We start from the raw sequence: 8,677 nt of genomic DNA, 5'->3' as shown, positions 1-8,677 counted from the left end.
TCTATAATCAGAAATAAGCAATGGTTGAATGTTTAGATAATATTTACATCATATGACAAGGCATATTCCTAGCTCTCATATTTAAATCATCTTGGCGTATTTAAAACCTTTTAGCTTTTAGTGACATAACCTTGACATTGTATTATCTCTTCTCAATAACAAACAGATCTCTTGCTACTGCTTCTTAAATATGTGTACATAACAAATGTTATGTTGTACACAAGCTCTTGTTAAATTTGGCGAGGATATATCTTCACATACGCCCTCACTCTAAAACCGATTTACCATCATTGGCACTTAGCTTTTCAAAGACAAACGTAATGCGTATGTCTTTAATATTTGGGATACAATTATCTCATGCTGCAGTTAGACATAACCAACTCCCAAATTATATTTGCCAAGTATATTTACATGGTTTTAGTTGTGTGTATGTGAAAATCTCCAATTTACCAAAAAGGTAAATAATCAAGATTATACATTACCAGTGTGTAAGAGTTCTGCTTGAGAAGGGAAAGTCCTAATGAAAGACTCTTGAGAGCACCCCTACATGTTTGCGGTCAATCTCTGCCTTCCAGCTTCCTTCTTGGCGTTCTAGTGAATTGTGTAGACTCGGAATGTTTACATATCATTAGCTCATACATCTGTTTAATTCTTAAGACAAGTGAAAACCTTTGAAGTATCTTTACAGGAGAACCTTTTGCTTCCCAGATATAGATTCTCAATGTCAAGTAATCTCACATTTGTGTATGTATATGTGCTTAACGAGTTATACTACATGAACTACTAATACACATATATTGTTATGGCATTATAAAGACACAATACTATTTAAGATATACAATTCCACCGGGATTGTGAATGAGCCCCTTTGGTCTCATAGTCAGAGACCACAGTATATTTTCTGTCATGCTGTGCAGGGCTTTTCATCTCCCATGAAACCAGAATTCCTCATCATTCTCTTATCTTATAAGTGTCAAACCCCCAGGATATATGATCTGGGAGATGGCACACCAAAGGTTTCTACACCCCACTGTAAGACATAAAGTCCTTCTGGTAACACAGCCTTATTCACAGGTTTAAGACACAAAATGGCATCTCTTCTGCTAAACATAATATGAATATGGAACACTATGAAACATAAAATGTGTGATCTTATATGTATTCTTTTAACCCCAAATGTTCCGACAGGACCTATTGAATCCAGTTACTGCAAATACGGTCCAGCCAATCTATGGTTATTTGGAGCCATATTGGGAGTTAAAATCCCAACGCATTTGCCTCCCACAATAGTAATTTCCATTAAAACGTGGCTTACATTTTTGGCATCCACTAAACGCACGGATCCTTACGTTAATGTTAAGATCCCTTTCCAAGCATTGCACCTTATCATTGAACACGTTCCGATTGCTTCTTGGAGCGGAAGGGGCATCACTTATATACATGAGTTATACTTGAACGGTAGCCTTAAATCCTTCCAATCTGTACAGTCTGAATTTGACCTACCTCACACCAGCTACTTCCAATATGCACAGATAGTACATTATTTACAAAAATTGGGCAATTTATGTCAGTACATTCACTCATTGGCTTGGGCCTTCTTGACCTCTCCAGTGCAACAGAAAAAAGGCATTTCCTTATTTTATAATCTGTTACAACAAAAGCGTATTTTCACTAAATCTTCTTCCCATCAACTTTGGGAAAGAGACCTACAGTGTTCTTTTACAGATGACCAATGGCACATGGCTTGTAAAGCCAATCAATCTGCTTCTAAATGCACCTCCCTATGGGAATTATCAACCAAAATTACCCTGCGTTGGTATCTTACACCAGTGGTAATGTCCAAATTCGATTCCCAAACCCCTAACACATGTTGGAGGCTATGCCACGCCAAAGGAGACATATTGAATATATTGTGGAGTTGCCTCAAACTCACCACCTATTGGACAAAAATGTTCACTATAATTTCTGACTTGACGCAGGTAACACCTGATCCAGCCTTAGCACTACTATCTCTGGGGATTGACAAATTCCCAGCCAATCTACGAAGAACTATAACTCACTTACTCTTGTCGGCTAGACTATCGATCACGAGAAAGTGGAAAGACTCTAATCCGCCATCTCCCAATGATGCTATTGACCTGACCAACCTTCATAACATGTATGAGAACATTTTAGCATCATCCCTAGATTCTCTACATATATATACGATCCACTAGGCTCCATGGAATCTCTGGTATGATAACTTGGCATGATTTACTTTACTTTATTTATTTCACTTATTTGTTTATAGAATAGTTACTACTCATTGAAGGGGAGGACACCTCCTGGACACTACGAGTCCCCTTGGGGGTGTTCGGGAGGATTGAGTCCTCCAATTTACTGTTGTTGTTGCAATTTTGAATTAACTCTACAATTCTCTAGGAGTTTTTCTATCATATGTACGAATGTTTGCTGTGTTCATTTTATCTGGAAAGCAAAAGACAATCCGCGCTATACCCCTAGAAGGTGATAATAAACAATATGTGAATACGTAGTGAAAAATTTAAATGTGACAGTGCTGCACCTCAAAACAAAAGAAGCCTAATATTGGGCTCCAAACAACATATATAACAAGGGAAAAAAGTGCGCTACTGAATGTACAATACAACGTGACTAATAAGTGGGCGAAATGTCCCTGGAAAAAAAAGGCTGAACAAATTCCTATCCGGGAGACATCGAAGGGTTAATTCACAGAACTTTGACTCTTCTCAATGAGTACTGCTGCAGATGAATTGGCTGGTAGAAAACATCAATCCTGATGCATCAAGAAAAGGATGGCCGCTTACCAGAAAGTTGGACCCACTAGGGGTCAGTCGGGCACTCAGTGGAGATGTCGATCACTGCATCCAGGTGACTGTTCCAGTGCTACCTTCTCCAGGACACTCAGGAACCAGGACGTTGAATTCCCCACCTAGTGGAGCCTAGCATCGCTGACGTCACCACGCTCACCAGCTGATTGGTCTGCACCGAAGCTGGATGTCACTACACACAGGCTTTTTCCAATCTCAAGGATTTTTAAGTGTGCAGTGTGTTTGAACTGTTTTAAAGTTGATGTCAGTATGTCACTAACTGAATAAACGCCACCTTTTAATGGAAACCACTGCAATGTCTCCCGGATAGGACTTTGTTCAGCCTTTTTTTTTTCAGGGACATTTCACCCACTTATTTGTCACATTGTATTGTACATTCAGTAGCGCACTTTTTTCCTTTGTTATATGTGTTCATTTTATCTACCTGCCACTTTATCTATGTACTCGCAAATGTATACTATTTCACCTTATGTATAATGTACCACACTGTCTTATCTACTACTGTATAACTTTAAAATTATTAATAAAAATCTATTGAATTAAAAAAAAAAGATCAGCCATGGAGTATATCTGAGGTGTATATCAGGGTGTGCTTCTTTCCCACATGAGAGCTGTGATGTCAAGCACCATTCACATAAAAGACATTTCCCGCACTCACTAATACACCTCAAGGGTTGTGTGGGATCCCTAATGTACAGGAAGACAGGACTTCAGTGAGGAACATTTCCCTCACTCAAGACAGGAATACGACTTCTCCCCCGTGTGAGATCTCTGATGTCTATAAAGATGGGACTTCCGGGAAAAACATTTCCTGCACTCAGGACAGGAATGCGGCTTCTCCCCCGTGTGAGATCTCTGATGTATGTAAAGATTGGACTTCCGTGAGAAACATTTCCCGCACTCAGGACATGAATGCGGCTTCTCCCCCATGTGAGATCTCTCATGTGTGTAAAGATGGGACCTATCTGAAAAACATTTCCCACACTCAGGACAGGAATACGGCTTCTCCCCCGTGTGAGATCTCTGATGTGTGGAAAGACTAACCTTCTGTGAAAAACATTTCCCGCACTCAGGACAGGAATACGGCTTCTGCCCTGTGTGAGATCTCTCATGTGTGTAAAGATGGGACTTTTCTGAAAAACATTTCCCGCACTCAGGACAGGAATGCGGCTTCTCCCCCGTGTGAGATCTCTGATGTCTGGAAAGACTAGCCTTCAATGAAAAACATTTACCACACTCTGGACAGAAACATGGCTTTTCCCCCGTGTGAGATCGCTGATGTATGGAAAGATAGGACTTCTGTGAAAAACATTTCCCACACTCAGGACAGGAATACGGCTTCTCCCCCGTGTGAGATCTCTGATGTGTGGAAAGATAGGACTTCTGTGAAAAACATTTCCTGCACTCAGGACAGGAATATGGATTCTGCCCCGTGTGAGATCTCTGATGTCTATAAAGATGGAACTTCCTTGAGAAACATTTCCCGCACTCAGGACAGGAATGTGGCTTCTCCCCTGTGTGAGATCTCTGATGTCTGTAAAGACTGGACTTCCGTGAAAAACATTTCCCGCACTCAGGACAGGAATACGGCTTCTCCCCTGTGTGAGACATTTTATGAATATTAAGATTGGATTTAGAAGAAAAACACTTCCCGCACTCAGTACAGGAAAACCTCTTCTCTGTTGGAAGGACGGCACCGTCCCTCACAGTCTGAGGTTCCTCAGGATAAGAGGAATACGATGGTCCATCTACACTGTGTGGTGCCGGATGGACATTTGAGGTAGTCAGGTTTTCTCCTGGACTATACTGTGTGATGTCCTCATCTTCTACTTCACAGTCTGGAGACAAAGTGAGACAATCCTCTGAGGTTTTCCTCATCTCCCGTCCATCTACTAAAATAGAAATACAAAGATTATTACTAGACATGAGCTGATTGGTTCCCCTAAACCAGGACTCCGCCCACATCAGGCAGCTTTGTCACTGAGGATCTTATAATTCCCCCCTCAAGGTAACTAGTAAATGGCTCCTCTGATCTCCTACCAGATCATTTCTTTATTCATGGACCTTAGTCAGAGAGTGAGGAAACAACGAGAACTGTCTTATATAGGAGTGACAGTGATGAGGGGATTATAGGACGAGTGTCCCCTCCCCCTCTATCACTCATTGCCATCTTCCCAACACAAGAAGTCCTGCACTTCCTTATTTAGTCCATGATTTAGTCATGAATAACAGAGAGTGAGGATGGGGCGAGAAAAACCAAGATGAAGACTGGACTGATCCTGAAGACTTCCATCATTGGGTTATTGACTCCTCCCCCATTATGACATTCTGTTTAAGGTTCCAAAATTTTAGAATGTGATCACATTATTATCACCATGTAAAAGTCTGTGCTCCAATCACATCATCAGATATAAAATGTCCAGCTGGTAGAAAATGGGTGTAACAAAAGAGAATACGTATTGGGCTAGATTCAGAAAGATCAGCGGATCTTTCTGCTGGCGTAACGTATCTCAGATACGTTACGCCACCCTAACTTTGGGCGCAAGTTCCGTATGCAGAAAGAACTTGTGCCCTTAGTTACGGCGGCGTAACGCATGTGTGGCGGCGTAAGCCTGCCTAATTCAAATGGAGATGTTGGGGGCGTGTTTTATTAAAATTTTTACTTGACCCCGCGTATTTGACGTTTTTTTCTGAACGGCGCATGCTCGAAGTTACGCCGCAAAGCCTCATTGTTATCGACGTGAACGTAACTTACGCAAAGCCCTATTCGCGAACGACTTGCGCAAACGACATAAAATTTTCAAAACTCGGCGCGGGAACGACGTCCATAATTAACATTAGCTACGCCTCATATAGCAGGGGTAACTATACGCCGGAAAAAGCCTAACGCAAACGACGTAAAAAAATGCGCCGGCGGGACGTACGTTTCTGAATCGGCGTAAATACCTATTTAGCATATTCCTCGCGTAACTATACGGAAGCGCCACCTAGCGGCCAGCGTTATTATGCAGCCTAAGATACGACGGTGTAAGACACTTACACCAGTCGGATCTTAGGTATATCTATGCGTAACTGATTCTCTAAATCAGGCGCATAGATACGACGGCGTATCTCCTATCTGAATCCGGCCCATTATGTGTATATATAGCAGTGGGTAGAGAGCAGAAGTCCAGAAGTCAGGACTATGTAATGTACAACATATTGTATAAGCCACAACAGATAGGACTATATAGTATCAGAATGATGTAAAGTACAATATAGAGTATATAGTGCAGGGGTCAGGAGTATATAATTGTTTTAATTTATTTTTTTGAAAAGCCCATGGCGTGTGAAACACAGCCAAAAACTCCACCCCGTGTCAAAAAAAGTGCACACACATAAAGAGTGACACAAAACATGCAACGGGTGTTTACACTGTCCTCCACTAGAAAGGACCTTACCCTGATCCCCCGGGGCGTTAGGCTCCAGACGGGGACTGAGGTACTTCACTTGGTCCATCTGGCTGAAAACAGACAGACCCCGTTCCCTGGAAGGTCTGCCGAAGCAGAAGGCCATGTCCACCCACTCCCAAGACGTTTAGGGCAGGCCCGAGGACCCACACCCTAATCACACTGTGACAAATGTGTAAGACAACCAACAAAAGAATACAATAAAGTGACGCACACAGGGGTTAAATAAAAAGAAAGTGGGGGAGAAGGAAGATGAGGGAGAGTGAAAGTGACCATCGTGCAATACGATGGCCGGCCCTCTGGCCAGGTTTTAAAAATTCCTCTGGTCCCAGCCCTAGAGGCAGGTGTGAAAAAAGTGTGTTGTGGTGACGTAACCAAGGTGCCACACTCGAAGTGCCCTCTCAAACACTTGTGCAAGTATGGCACCCCTGGACTGCCACTCCAGGGGCACAATCACCATGGGCTTTTCTCTCAGGGGTCAGGAGTATGTAATGTACAAAATAAATGATACAGTGTAAGGGTCAGGACTGATAATATTGGTATTCAGTAATCAGTTGTTTAATCAACATTGTTTCTATTGGCCAGATTCAAGTAGAGCGCCGCATCTTTAAGGCGGCGTAGCGTATGGTATTTACGCTACGCCGCCTTAAGTCAGAGAGGCAAGTACTGTATTCACAAAGTACTTGCCTCCTAACTTACGGCGGCGTAGCGTAAATGTGGCCGGCGTAAGCGCGCCTAATTCAAATGAGGATGGGGGCGTGTTTTATGTAAATTACTCATGACCCGACGTGATTGACGTTTTTTACGAACGGCGCATGCGCCGTCCGTGTACATTGCTGCAAAGTACGCCGCAAGGACGTATTGGTTTCGACGTAGACGTAAATTACGTCCAGCCCCATTCATGGACGACTTACGCAAACAACGTAAAATTTTCAAATTTCGATGCGGGAACGACGGCCATACTTAACATTGACTACGCCTCCTAGGGGGCAGCTTAATCTTAACGCGGCGTATCTCTTACGTAAACGGCGTATCTTTACCGTAACGGGCGCACGTAGGTTCGTGAAATCTAGGGATTTACATATTCTACGCCAAACTCAACGGAAGCGCCACCTAGCGGCCAGCCTAAATATTGCATCCTAAGATACGACGGCGCAGGCTGTCGTATCTTAGCTAGGTTTCAGTGTATCTCAGTTTGAGAATACACTTAAACTTACGACGGCGCAGATTCAGAGTTACGTCGGCGTATCTACTGATACGCCGGCGTAAATCTTTCTGAATCCAGCTATATGTGTTTATCAGATGATGGGGGATCTAGGTGGAGCCTCCGTACTGCTCTCTCCTTTACAATAGAGTCTCCTCTTACCCGGTGATGTGAGGGGCGGCTGATTGTCCATCATGACGTCCTTGTAGAGATCCTTGTGTCCTTCTAAATACTCCCACTCCTCCATGGAGAAATAGACAGTGACATCCTGACACCTTATAGGAACCTGACACACACAATGATACAGTCACCATCCAGACACACCCCTTGTCTGTTACTGGATAATGTCCCAGAATTCCCAGAATCCTCCTCACCTCTCCTGTCAGCAGCTCCATCATCTTCTTGGTGACTTCTAGAATCTTCTGTGTGTTGAGTCTTGTAGGGATCGGGGATGGAGGTGGGGGGATGGTGATGGGATTCTGGATTCTCGGGGATCTTCTCCTTCTTGTCTCATTCTCTGTAGATTTCATTATTACTGTACAGTTCTGTGTTATACAAAGATAAATATCATGACATGTTAAGGACCGATCCTAGTGACACATTACCCACTATCTCTATGACCCCAAACCTCTAATACCTTACCCCACAAACCCCAATGATACAAGGGACCATGTTGTGGAGTAAAATTGGCCTTCCGGCCTTTTTTATTTAACCATTTAAAAATTTAACATAAATAACTGTTTAAATAACTTTATACATATTTCCAATACTTGGTGGTCTAGAAGACCACCCCTCTCAACTTGGCCCCTTGGAAAAACAATTATTACCTAGGCCTCAGTGCAAGACACCGACTCAGAGGCAGTACAACCGTCCGCAGTGACCTAACATTTTAACCCCTTCCTGGTTAACCCTCGTTAACCGAAAGGTACCCAATAACCACCATACCACCTATGGGTACAACCTTTTACCTACCCCAACTTCCAGCCTTTCCTCGTCTTCCATAGACCCAACACTGCCACAGCTCACAAGGGTAAAGCCTTATCCTTGCGAGCACCTCCAAACCCTCAGGGCCCTCTGGATTCCCTCCTGCAATCCCAGAGCCCACAGATCAATGCCAACGTCATTGAGGTGAATCCCATCCCTCCGCAGATACCACCAGGTATTCACCTCCAGCT

The sequence above is a fragment of the Rana temporaria genome (assembly GCF_905171775.1).
Source record: "Rana temporaria chromosome 4 unlocalized genomic scaffold, aRanTem1.1 chr4x, whole genome shotgun sequence".
In the NCBI taxonomy this organism is placed as follows: Eukaryota; Metazoa; Chordata; class Amphibia; order Anura; family Ranidae; genus Rana; species Rana temporaria.
This window is presented reverse-complemented; position numbering follows the sequence as displayed.